Below are 13865 nucleotides of genomic sequence, written 5' to 3'. Positions count from 1 at the left end.
GTTTCTAGTGTTTCTAGGTTGGTAGTAGCCTAGTGAGTAACACGCTTGCCTATGAACCAGAAGACCCAGGTTCAAATCCCACTTACTAAGTTGCTCCGGGAAAGGGGGGATGTCCCCGTAACTACTGATTGTAAGTCGCTCTGGATAAGGGCGTCTGATAAATGCTGTAAATGTAAATGTAGTGTTCTGTTATCATTTTTGTAAGAGGACTGAGAACACAAAACATTAATGGCACGTGGGAAAACGGTAAAAAAAGCACTTGGATTTAACTCTTGGAGGTCAATGGATAAAAAAATGTGAGTTTAGATCCAAAAGGCCTATAAACACAACCATGGACTGTCAATAAAGACTTGTAGCAACGTCAGGCAAAATAACTACAGCTGGGTGTTAAAACAGTTGAGGTGAAGTGGTGGAAGCAGCATCCAATGAATACTGCTCCCAAAGACACAACGCATTCATCTAAACAACCACAGTCTGGAATATCCTTTAGCAAGCAGGATATTAAGAGACTGTCAACAAGCAAATAAGTGCATGTGTGGACGCCCTGTGGGGTATCAGGTACATGGTTGCAGTTTCAGGCGTGGTCGTGGAAAGCTCATGGAAAAGTTCAGTTGTTTTTAGGTGTCGAGAGCGTAAACAGAGACGCTCCCTCCCTCCCGCTGTGTGGTTTTGTCCACTTTTTTCATTTAGGACGCTTGTCTGATCGGCAAACAGATTACTGTAATACTTGCTGATATTGTTTCTTTCTCGTCACCCTCCAGGTTTAATCTGAAGAACAGATGACCCATCACACCACCCTTCTTTTACCTCGGCATGGGTGAACGTTTCTAATCTCATGCCTGTAATTTCTTTCTATTTCTGGAGAAAAAGTGATTTGGTGATTTATTTATATATTTATTTATTTAATCTTTTTGTCCAAAGATGAAGAACAGGGTGGGTTTATTTTTTTGTGCGCCAGCAGATGAGACAGCAACTGTACAGGTTTTATGCCTTCTAACAGTGTACTTGCCCTATTTTCTTTTTTGGTCAAAACACAGATCTTTTCTTTGTAAATCTTTTAGTTTAATGATAGTAGTGAGATCTAGAATAATGAAATGATATAGTTCTAGGTCTCCCATTTTCAGCAAATCTGAATAGACGTGGATAAATATAGAAGATGGCACTTATTTTGGCACTTAGATTTAGAATGAATAAACCATGAAATAATTATGAAGTTTTGCATAAACTAGGGATTTTTCTTGTGTACAATGAGCAGAAACAAAAGCCATCTTACGTCTGTGATTAATTTAAACTCAGACCAGCTCTTTCGATGAGGTCACAGGCTTTCGTTGAAGTTGCGTGGCTCAGATGGACTGAATCACAGGGAACGTGGGGAAACAGCGTCAAGACGGGGGCCAACAGGATGCGTGCTTCCTTCCCCCGACCCCCCAGTTTCCTCATCTAAACATCAGAGGATTCCTGACTCTCTCAGAAGGGGGGTTGGAGCGTAATGACTTGGTAAAGGGGACCATGTGGTCTGTCTGGTCTGTGACGCAGTCTGCCATTCCACAGTGAAAGCACACAGTGTTCATTCATATTTCAACCGCGGCTTAACGACAATGGATGCTCTGCTCTACTTCCCTCCACAGTTTAAACTACATTTTTCTGTCTTTATTTAATAAAGTGTTCCTAATTTCATTGTCTGTCTTTGTTAAATGTCTTTATTTTATTTCAACACTCATTGAAACAGTTGGTTCATTGAAACAATTATGGCCGCTAAAAACTTTCACATTCAAGTCACATTCAAGTACTGTCCATGTAAAAAGACGACCACAACAGAAAAAGAAGACTGAAAGAATGTGAATCTTTGTTTCTGATCGTTTACCTGTGTGTTCGCTTCCAGTTTCCTAGCTTTTGGGTTCACAGTATGGCCTTGTGCGGCTGTTTAACTTTTCCTGAAACAGGCAGGACTTGTGTGGGTGTTAGGCGATGGGGGACTGTGCTGATTTCCTCCAAATGAATTGGACGTATGGCAGGGCCAGGGAAAGTCCTGATAAGCGGCTATTGTGAGAAAGGCCACAGTGGACCGTGGGAAGTATTTTATTGGGCTGAAAAAACATTTAGCAGACGAATTACGAGGACTGTGTTTATTTATGGAACCATTTATAAATGGCCGCATTAGCACAGAGATACAGCAGATTACCCCGAAAGCAAAACATATTGAATCACCCTCTTGCACTGAAAATAAATCAGGCCAGTTTGTATGTCTGATTGATCCCATTTGTGTCACGCCGAATCCTTTGAAATTTCAACCCTGGCACCCTGGCACCCTGGCCTGCTCAGAGATGAGACTCGCTCTGTCGTAAGGCTTCGTTTCCTTAGGTCTGCTCACTCTCGAACGCGGCAGCATCAGGATGTAAGACATTAGGCTAATTGAATCAATATTTCGAGGCAAGGTCTTTTACAACAGGAAAATTCCATGCATACAGCATCTCTGTTTCACTGGCAACCAGCGTAAAGCAAGTCTCACTCAACGCAAAAAGTGGTTTGAATAGCAATGGGGAGTTTTCAGAGGTGCGATTAGCCCATGAGCAAGTGTCTGGTTAACTAGTGCACCAGTCAGACTTCTTTTATAAAAGTGATGATTTGTGCATGTTTAGCCCATGAACAAGTGGCATTATGAGCAAAAACTAATTGAGGGAAATAGAATAAAAAAATAAGGCAACTCCCTGTATTTGTCACTCCCTGTATTGACAGGACTGGGTTTGAATTGTCCAGTCAGTCATCAAAATCACACATGTCCTGTAACATTTTCAAACTATACAAGCAGGACAACAGCATTCGCAAATGAACTGTGGTTGAGATACATAACCCCTTGCAAGTACCAGCACACATATTACACAGGGTTTATACCCTAGGATGTCTGTCCTATACTTATCAAGTAAAGAAATTCTGATGACCTTTTTTTATTCTAAATACTTAACATATATGGCGTTTCGTGTGTATGTGTGGACACAGACACTTTTGAAAATGGACACCGCAGGTCGTTGTGTAGATGGGGGGGCCTTTGTTCTAGCCAAAACACCCGGCAGGAAAATTCCTTTTAACATACCTTCCGTTTCACTGGTGGACGGCATGCCCACAGACAGTGTGACTTTAGTAAGCCTCAGCCAACATGAAGTACTTGACAGGCTTGGGTGCTTTCTGCTAAAGATGTCCGACTTCTCTGACAGTGACGACAGAAAAGTATTTATGGATCTGAAAGGGCTGTGTGCCGGGGGTTTTCTTTCAGAGTGAGGATCTCCATATGACACAGAGGACAAAAATCCCTGTAGCTGTTGCATAAGTGCAACAGCTTATGCTGACTTGTTTAGAATCGGGCAGGATTCATGCTTTTGCCTGGGCTGTGCATTATTAATTACTGCCTGTGTTTATCGCCCACAACATCTATTTTCCATCTGGATCTCAGCGACCAGTACGCAAATGCTGACATTATGCTTCCCTCGCACAATGTAGTGGAAGACGGAAACATCAGAGTGTCACACTCACAAATAAACACACACCCACTTTTAAGATCATCTTTCAGATACAGTCTGAAAGGGCACACTGAGCACTACAATGTTTCCCTTAATAGACTTATCAGATTCTTCCCTTCAAACCGGATTTATCAAGCTTCTGTTGTTTTTTTTTTTTTTTAACATATTACTTAGACGAAGTGATTTTGTTCACACAGTGGTGCAGCAGTTCGCAATGTGGCCTCACACCTACAAAGCTGTCTCAGGTTTCCTCTGGGATCTCCGGGTTACTCCCACTCAACCCCACAAAACCATGCATGTGTCTAAGCAGTAATGAAAGGGCGCATGCTTACTCTCAGAGGATAAAAGAATGCTAAGAAAATCATTGAAGTTTGGCAGGCTGAGCAGTAAAAGTGGTGTTTATGCCCCAGTTCAACCCCTGAGCCCATGTCTTGGTAGCTCAAATGAACTGTCAGCTGGAAGAAATTCCAGAAAGCAGATAACACGGAATTCCCATAACTTTGCCTGCAAGAAAAAATGCAGGGTTTTGCTATCAAGGTCAACATTTAGTAATGGAGTATTTGCCAGTTTCAGGTTGGAACAAAGTATAGGTGCTTTTGCCCTCGGTGAATCCAGTGTGTCATGGTGCTTTTACAGACATATGACAGCTAGCTACTTTCTTTTTAAGTGAAAGTGAAAGTGATTAGTTGTGCACACTGGAATGTGGTCTCTGCATTTAACCCATCCCCTGAGGGAGCAGTGGGCAGCCATGACAGGTGCCCATGACAGCAGTGTGTGGTGACGGTGCTTTGCTCAGTGTTTTGTAAAGTGACATTAATTAAATAAGTGATTTGAAAAATGTGTTGTGCCATAGAGATAGAGGTAGCAGTAAGTTGTGATGGATGAAATTAACAACATGCTGTAGCATACAGGAGGGTATAATTGCACAGTGTTGTGTTTCCATGAAGCATGTGGTCAAATAAAGATATTGTAAAGATATTTGTGTACAGCTTTATTTGTCATGACACCAACCAATTTCCAAGTGGCACTAATCTTTTTCAAGCATTCAACCATGGTCACACTTTTGGCAGCAAATCAACAGACCAAAAATAGGCTAATCAATGTACTAACAATGGACAGATTAATGGACTAAGTGACAGGGGGGATTATCCATGGCCTTTCCTGACTTATCTGCACAATGAAATATCGGTAACAGTTGAAAGATTGTTTATTTTACATTTAATTTTCAATTAGACAAAAATTAGCTGTAAGAACCACTCTCAGAGTCATTAATGAGGAGATTAAAAGACTCATAATTCAATTAAAATGCAATAAGATTCACTGATAACTGATCGCCTTCAGTTAAACAGCTTGGAGTCAGCAGCAGGATGGAGAAGCAGTGCTGCAAATGCTTTCAGTATAGCTTATTAAGAAGGTCAACATTCAATAATGTTTATGAAAAATCATTCTGAGAAGAATTCCATTGACGCTGAGTGCAGTATCTTCTGTACTGATACACCCTGTAGGCCTGTGTCAGATTGATCTGTACTCTTTTTTTTATTGTTTTTCAGACTGGACTTGAAATCAAATTAGAATAGTAGGCCAGCAAATTAATAAAAAAAAAATTAACTTAACCCCATGTTACTCTACAATAATAAATGTTCGTTTAAATATTTTTTCAAGGTTAAAGATTTGTTTCATTTTCCGCAGAAGTAACTATTGTTTTAATCAGTTTACAACAAAGCTGCAAAACAACCAACACTCTTTCTTAATGTCATTGGTCCAAATAACCAAATACCTGCTTTTTACACCAACAGCATAGGACTGTGACCCTCTTTCTAGATGCATGGATCAGTATATGAATTAGTTAGAATCAGAACAACATTATTTATCCTGGAGGAAATAGTTTTATACATTAAGGTTTTGTGACTGTGTGTAGCATTAACGGTTGGTATCAAGGGTAAATAGATAATTATTTATAATTATCTATAAATAATTAATTCGAAAAATAGCCTCAGTACACTGAGCTATGAAGAAGGCACGATTCTACTGAAGTTATTCTGACATTTGCCAACCAACAAAAAAGCCCCCTCTTTTCTTTTCTTTGTGGTGCATTCAGTGTGGTGGAAAACAGAGAGAAGAAAAAAAAAGATGGCAGCTGTGACAGTTAGTTCTTCAGAACAGGAGAGGGGTGTTTCTCTTAGATGCTATTTCTTCAGCAGAGGAGAATTGTGTCTTTCTTCACCAAGTGGGTGTTTTAGGCAGAGCAATTTTGAGGTCAGACTGTTTGAGTATTGGGTGCATGATAGCAGTAGCATGGTGACGGGGAAAGCGGTTGAAAGGGAAGTGGAGGCTCGGGCTGAGGCAGTGGGAGGCAGAGGAGTAGTTTTCCCTTAGTCAGAGAAAAATCCACAATGCTTTTCTTTCTCGCGTTCTTTCTTTCTTCATTTCTTTCTCCTCCCTTGGACTCTATCTAATAGAGTTATCTAATATAGAGTATGTAACACTGATGTAACAAAATGCATTAGCTGCCAATCATCAAAACAAAAAATTATTTGAAAAGCAGGATGAATTTACAAACTTCCAGTTACCTCAGTGTCATCTACTATGAACAGTGCGGCATGGATATGGGAGAATGTTTAAGATGCTGAATATGTCTTGCCTATTAATATATCTAGCGCATCACTGAAACAGTGGAACAACAGTGGAATTCTGCCCAGAAGCTAAGAAAAGTCATGGCAAAGAAGCAAACTTCATGATGAGGGCCTACACCCACACAGAGAAAAGAACATTTTAAAAAAATTGCCACTGACACTTCAAAAACACATGGAAAGAGTAACAACACAAAAAACAATTGACTCACATAAACATTGTGAGTTTCAGGTTTTTTTGGTCTTTAAATTTTCTCAAAATGTCTCATTTTCAGTTTTCTCTTTACAATAGAGAACACGATGCACGAGGACTGTAAGCCCTTGTGGGACTTATGATGCACATTGGCAGCCTCCAATGCTTCATGCATGTATTTCTGCAACAGACCATAAAGTCGAATGAGATCACATCTCAGAGTCATCATTCTACCAGCCAGCATGTGGGGGGATGCCCCTCACAACTCATCCCCTGACCTGTCCTCAAGATATCATCGCTACTTAGCCATCAAGTCAAACGAGGTTAAAATTAAAATGACACTCATTCAATGTATTGACATTACATTGTTTCGTTTGAACTCATAAAACGCTTAAACTCATAAAAGTGATTGTATGACATTGACTTGATTGTATGATCATGTAAATCTACTATAAGGGGAGTTACATCTGCTTATGTTACGTTCACTTGTTCACCAATCTGAATTCTTGAATTAAAGCGCTTGATAATCTACATATCTGCCTCTTTGGCTTGGTTGTGGGTGTGGTCCCGCAAAGTGTTTTACATAGACTGCATTTATTATGCCCATGTACACTTCCTTGAGGTATTAGGGGTGTAGGGAACAGAGGCAAAATGAGGGAAAATATAGAAGATGTATGCAGTGTTCTGACAGGGAGTTTAAATCATGGAGAATGGTAAAGTATAGCACATGAGAGCTATGATTCATATATAAAATGTACATATGCAAATAGTCCGTTTCCTCTCGCAAAGATACAGTCCTAAAGATACATGTGAATGGGAAATTAGCAAACGCTGCCCATATTCTACATCCCTCTTGTCAATTTTGTTTGAATGAATCAGCATGTTGGGTCGGCCTTCAGCAGCAGTGTAAATGATCTGCTACTCCTCATTATGCCCGACTGGAGTCAGGCGCATTTTTATGTTTATTAGGGTCAAAATGGGTAACTGGGAGGTCTGCCAAAGTGACTAGGCAGTGCAGAGCGTGTCTGAGACTTAAGTGTGTCCTATGGATAAAAGAGCTTCCAGCATTACTTACACAAGATCTCCACTCAGTGCAGCACTTTCCTGTCTACACATCCCTCTTGCCTGACTGTAACAGTCGGGATGGCAACAAATTCTTCCACAGCATCATCTGAATAGTTTCGCACCTTTCCACTCCACACATTTGTCACTTATCGTTCTATCGCCAGAGTGACCTACTGGCCTCATTATTTGATTTCTGTGACCCTAAGCCAACCTCCACAGAGCAAAGTGTCATCAATCTAAAACCTCTGTGCCTACTCTCACACTACACTCCACCCATCACATTATTACACACAGAAATGTCACAATAACCAGTGGCAGATAAAGAGAAAGAATCTCAAGAGTGACACTAAAGAGTGACACTTCCCACAGTGGCATCTTCAGGTTCAGCTCTGTGGGCGACTTTTTTCGTTCCTGTACCTTCAGATGTCTACAAGGTAGTCTACTGAGCCACAATGACACAGGTTCACTTATAAAAGGGTCCTGAGCACCCAAACCTAATGGGCTGAGTGGGTGATCTCAAAAGTGAACCGAAACTTCATGCCTTCACCCAACATTGTTTTTTTTTTTGTTTTTTTTCATGTCATTCATTTTCTGCAAAGGGCAAACACTTCACGTGTGGTGACAGGGAAAATTTTATAGACCAGCAACTGAAGGTCTGTCATGACCTTGCCAGCAGTAAAAGTGTAAAAATGCTTTTAACAACACCACTGTGCAATCAGAGTTTTATCAAAAAACAGATAAGTCTGGAATTTGCCACATTAGCACGTGCGGCTATTTAGTGCTCTAACATGTATGGGGGGGGGGCATTGAGTTTCTCATCTGAACTCAATGTCTGCTTCTGCTGAGGTTTAGCCTTTTTGGAGTACACCAGCATGGCAGCATGGACCTCAGCTGACTCCTGCAGAGCCGCCCACCCGAAGAAGGGCCGTTTGACAAAGCCGCTCCTTATTCATCTGGAGTCATTTTGCAGGTGGAAACATAAAACTCATCCAACGTTATGTTATGCTCACATTATATAAAAACACAGTCAATTAAAAGAAAATAAGCAATTTGTCCTGGCATTTTGCTAGGGTAAACATTTCAGTCTTGATGCAAGTAACATCTTTATAGTCACATGCTTCTTTATAATCCGTGCTTCTTCAAACCAAAACCTTAAGCAAAAGTTCAGCTGGTGGAATTTGTTCTCTGACCTTGTGTGTCTAGATACAACATAAACACCACTGGCATCCTATTTTCAGGAGGAATAAAGCCTAAAAACATCCAACCCCACAATAAACCAAAGCATTTTTTCATACCTGGTTTGCTAAGAGAAATAGATTGTAGTTGTGATGCAGAAGTATCATGACGAAGAGTCAGCATTTGTGAATAAATGTATAATAACATTCTAATGGGAATAGAATTTGAGAGCATGAGAGTGTGAGGTTGATGCTGAAAAAGATTTGGAATTTCACAGAGAGGACTAAATAGTAAAACATTTTTGTGACAGGGGACACTGAAGCTGTTGTGGTGGCTTAGAACCCTTGCTGGCTTTTGCTTTATTTTGCACAGTAAAAAACATGAATAATGCTAAATAATATTTTTCCACATAGGTTCCCCATGAGAGTCAAATCTGTCTTTCATTTGCTTAATCACCCATGTGCATTAAAGTGATAATGATGACTGACTGATGGTGGAACAGCCTCTCAGCATTTTGATTGATGGCTTCATCAAGCAGCCCAGGAGGTTGCACTGCCGTATGCATGTCGTTTTCTTCAGAAGCTAAGTGCTAGATTTCTCTCACCACATGATCACAGCAAGTGATTGAAGAACTTCCTGCCATGCCTGTCGGAAAATAGTCATTAAGAATAGATAGGTGTCCCGGTAGCGGCCGCTGAATGTAAAGTGACAGGAAAAATTGTGTTCAAATGCATTTGCAATTAGGCGTCACTCATTGTGATGTTTTGTCCCTCCTACACAAGGCTGGTCGTCGGTGCAATTTAAGGCAGGTTGCTATGGGAAACGCATGCTGAATATGATGACTCATTCAGTCTGTATTTATATTTCACTGGCTCAGTGGGTCATTTCCAGTGCTTTCTGCACACTGTTCATGTGTTTGCATTTCATTTGCATCGAAATGCATGTGAGATGCAAGGATGGAAGACTTAGAAATGATCCTCACTGTACAGTACAGGCCAAAAGTTTGGACACACCTTCTCATTCAATGTGTTTTCTTTATTTTCATGACCATTTACATTGGTAGATTCTCACTGAAGGCATCAAACCTATGAATGAACACATGTGGAGTTATGTAATTAACAAAAACGGGTGAAATAACTGAAAACATGTTTTATATTCTAGGTTCTTCAAAATAGTCACCCTTTGCTCTGATTACCAGCACACCCCAAACCATCTCGATTGGGTTCAGGTCCGGTGACTGTGGAGGCCAAGTCTCCACTTTTTGTTAAGTACATAACTCCATATGTGTTCATTCATAGGTTTGATGCCTTCAGTGAGAATCTACCAACGTAAATTGTCATGAAAATAAATAAAACACATTGAATGAAAAGGTGTGTCCAAACTTTTGGCCTGTACTGTACGTGGCAGCAAATAATCATACTTATATTTGAGGGCTAATCTATTCTTTCATTCATTTACAGCAATACATATAGATGTAAAAAGAAATATAGATAAAAAATATGAATCTATTTTAGATAAATAGAGGGAAACTGAGGATAAGGTAAGGACTTTATGAAAACAAACATGAAAATGGTGTTTTGGGCTTGCCCACAAAAGAACCCATAAATAAAATGTCCTTCCCATGCTGTGTATATGTGGCTATGGAGGGGGAATATAAACACAGCAGCCGTGAGATCCATCACCATGGGAGGTGGAGAGTGTTTTCCCAGAAGCCCCCCTCCAGGGTTTATGGACCATGGTTGCGGTGCGCCCGACACCTCAGAGTGTTTCTCGTGTGAAAAACAACACCCACGTCTCATACCGGCGTCTGCTGACGCCACTCAAATCACTGTCACCCACTTTAAAGATGTTGTTGAAACCAGCAGGGGTTCGGTCCTGGTGTCTGACTCCCAATTTAAGCGTGCATTCCTTTACTACAAGGACTTTGATGTGAACACAAATAAGATCCCTTTCAATCCCTACAAATTATTTATTCATGTATTATATAATGTGTAATCAGGGGGGGTATTAATTATCACATTTTCTCACATCTGAAAAATGCTATGAAAAGGATCCTTTCTTCCCTGCGTGAAGAAATCAGAGATCAGGATACTGTGTTAAAGGTCTAAAGTTGCCTGCCAGGTAGGATCACACCCTCATATTGTTGTACACACGGATGTGGAGGGAAACAATGTGTCATAATTAGCCATTTGATATGAGTGAATCCTCCAAGGACGAGCTGCATCAAAGTAGTCTCAATTAGGAGTTACAGAAAGACGAAGGTTTAGTTGTGCAACGTCAACATTTGTGAGTCAATATCTTCTTCAATGGCAGCACAAGCATCATCATATTGTCCTTGTCTGCCTTGTACCCTCATGTGATCATGGCTCTGTCTCTCCCCACCACTCTACACAGTATGCCACTGAATGAATGTGAAATGGAGTCACTACTACCTGGTTGCCTTGGCAACACCATTTACGCAGGCTGGATCCAAATGTGTGATTTCAACACCATGGAATTGAGGGTATACAATGGTATGAAAATGCCAAACGCTTATAGTGATGACGACAGCCGGGGCCCTCATCATCAGTGCTGCATCCACAAAACAATGAATTCATCAACACGTCAGTGAACAACTTGAGTTCTTGTGATTGCTCCTGTGATGCTGCTAATAAATACATCATCACAAAAAGTAAGGGGGGCATATTCTACTGAATAGAACATAATGCTAAACAGAGAGCATTAAACCATAGTCCATGGTATGATATGATGCACCAAACCACACCATCAAATCAGAGACAAAGCAGGGAGCATGATGGAGTCAGTTGCTGTACATGGTGACAACGGCCAGTGCAGCAGGTGGACAGCAGCGTGAAAGATGAGTCGATCAGGGGAGACAACAGACAGCTGCACCTCTGGTCAGAGCCCCAGAGGAGATGATGACATGACTTGCAGGAAAAGAATACACTACTCACTGTCAAGATAATGAGAGGGACCCATGTTCCGGACCGGAGTTCGTATTGTGTGTCTGTGTTCCTGATTTCCTAATCATTCTCACCTGCTGTTTCTAGGATAAATGTACCTTATTTCCACTGTGTCACTGCCCGGCCATTTTATGTATCACCTCGTCCTCGTTGGTGTACCTTGTGCCATGTATTGCTGTTCTTGTATTGTGTTTCAGCAGTAAACCCTGTCTTATGAAGTCGAGCAATTGCGTCCTCCTTCCAAGTCATGTGACCAGCGCCATGACATTTATGTTATACATGGAATAAGGTTTCAGTAGGATAGATTGAACTGATTGATTCAGTGGTAAATGTCTATAAACGTCTAATTGGAGTAGATAACACTAGGAAGCCTGATGAAGTTTCACTTCTGTACATCACTGGCAACCAATGTAAACAATATAATTATCAGGACATTGATTGAATTGGTTTATGCACATGCAATTATTACCCATTAACGGTGTGAATGATTTGATTTAACTGAAACATGGAATGTAATAAAAGTATTGCATCTGGTTTTGAGATTCAATAGCTCTCTCAGACCCCCGATGACAATGCCGTGATGTAACAACACCCCGTTCAGAAAAACAGCTCTCACATCAACAAAATAAAACCGCTGAAGCCTTCGCCTGTGGGATAACAAGTTCATTTTATTGCCAATACAATTTTACTATTTATACAGGTTACCTTGGCCACATCGACATTTTTATGAAGCACAGATTCAGATGGAAAGCTCAAACCATCCTTTTTCTGTATTTAGAGTGAAAAGCAGGTCAGCCCTAAATCATGAGAATCACAACAAGATTATATGCTCATGCGCTTCCAATTTCTGTGATTTTTGATGGCTAAAGATTGCAGTCAGAATGACTCCACTGGTGCGAATCAGATCAAATAAATTACAGATAATAGCACTTGTCTCAGAAATTCATTATCCGGCAACGAATATTAAATCTTCCAGTACTATCAGCCAAAATGTGCTGACTCGGCTAAGACAGAATGAAAGAGAGACAGGAAAGTCAGATAAGAACGCAGAGCACATGCCACTGATAGGGTCCAGCAGAGTGCTGCACTGCTTCTCTAAAAGCAAGATCAGACGCTCAATACAAAAGGTGCAGAGATTCATTTTCCAATTCTGAAATGCAGAGAGTTTATTATGTGGCAGCTGCAAACCAAGCATGAGATTATAAACGTCTCCAGGAACACTCTTGTTGAGTCAAAAGTCCAAAGAGGAATAAATGGTGAGACAAACAGGTGCCCAAAGCACGAATACCGACAAGCTGAAGATCCAATTCAACAGCCATGAGACTGTTGATGTTGAAGATGGTCATACCGCAGAATACATTAAAATAAGGCCAGGAAAGCACCAGTAGAAACCTGTCAAGAACATTTCAAGGATACATCATGTCAGTTACATTGACTGCAAATGGTACCAAGTGAACCACAGGAATGAGATGATAAATGGAGTTTATTAAACTCCACATGATGAATATACCCTGCCAAGACCCAACCCAATATGACAGATGAAGTCTAATAGTTTCTTTAATGGATGTGATTGTCATAGTGATACACTGCAGCACAGCACACGGAAATGTGTCCTCTTCTTTTAACCCATCACCCTTAGTGAGCAGAGTGCAGTCATGACTGGTGCCCAGGGAGCAGTGTGTGGGGACGGTGCTTTGCTCACTGTCACCTCAGTGGCACCTTGGCGGTTCTGGATTCGAACCGGGAACCTTCCGATTTCGGGTCCGTTTTCTTAGGCCAACCACTGCCCCAGAAGATTCTGTACATTGTTCCAACACAGACCATGCATTTTATTTCAGAAGATGAACAACTCCAGCAAATCAAGTTCTCTCACCAGAAATGACAGCTTTAAATTATTTAAATCAAGAGCTATGGGAAGATACTCAGCCAAAGAGAGTCGACTCTCAGTCAACCCAGTCAACCATGAATGTTTATTAAGTCAATTATATCAATGTGAAAAATTAGACATTACTTATTTAATAGAGATCTGCATGGTTTGGTAACGTCTATTAAATGGCATGCATTTCTAGAGACCTTCAAATTGGTGCTGCATGCCTGACTTGAAGTTGTGTGAAATCTGGTTTGCCAACAAGAGATGATTGCATTGGGACAATATAAGTTTCCTATTTTGTCACCACTTCAAACATTCTGGCTGGCGAACACACCTGTGACATCTGTGTTCTGTTTGCCACTTTTACTGCTGAGAGAAACTCCTCTGAAAAATGACACATGCGCCACAGGAATGTGTGTAATTAAATCCATTTTCACATGTTAACAAACATCA

This window comes from Denticeps clupeoides, chromosome 4 (assembly GCF_900700375.1).
Source record: "Denticeps clupeoides chromosome 4, fDenClu1.1, whole genome shotgun sequence".
Classification (NCBI taxonomy): Eukaryota; Metazoa; Chordata; class Actinopteri; order Clupeiformes; family Denticipitidae; genus Denticeps; species Denticeps clupeoides.
This window is presented reverse-complemented; position numbering follows the sequence as displayed.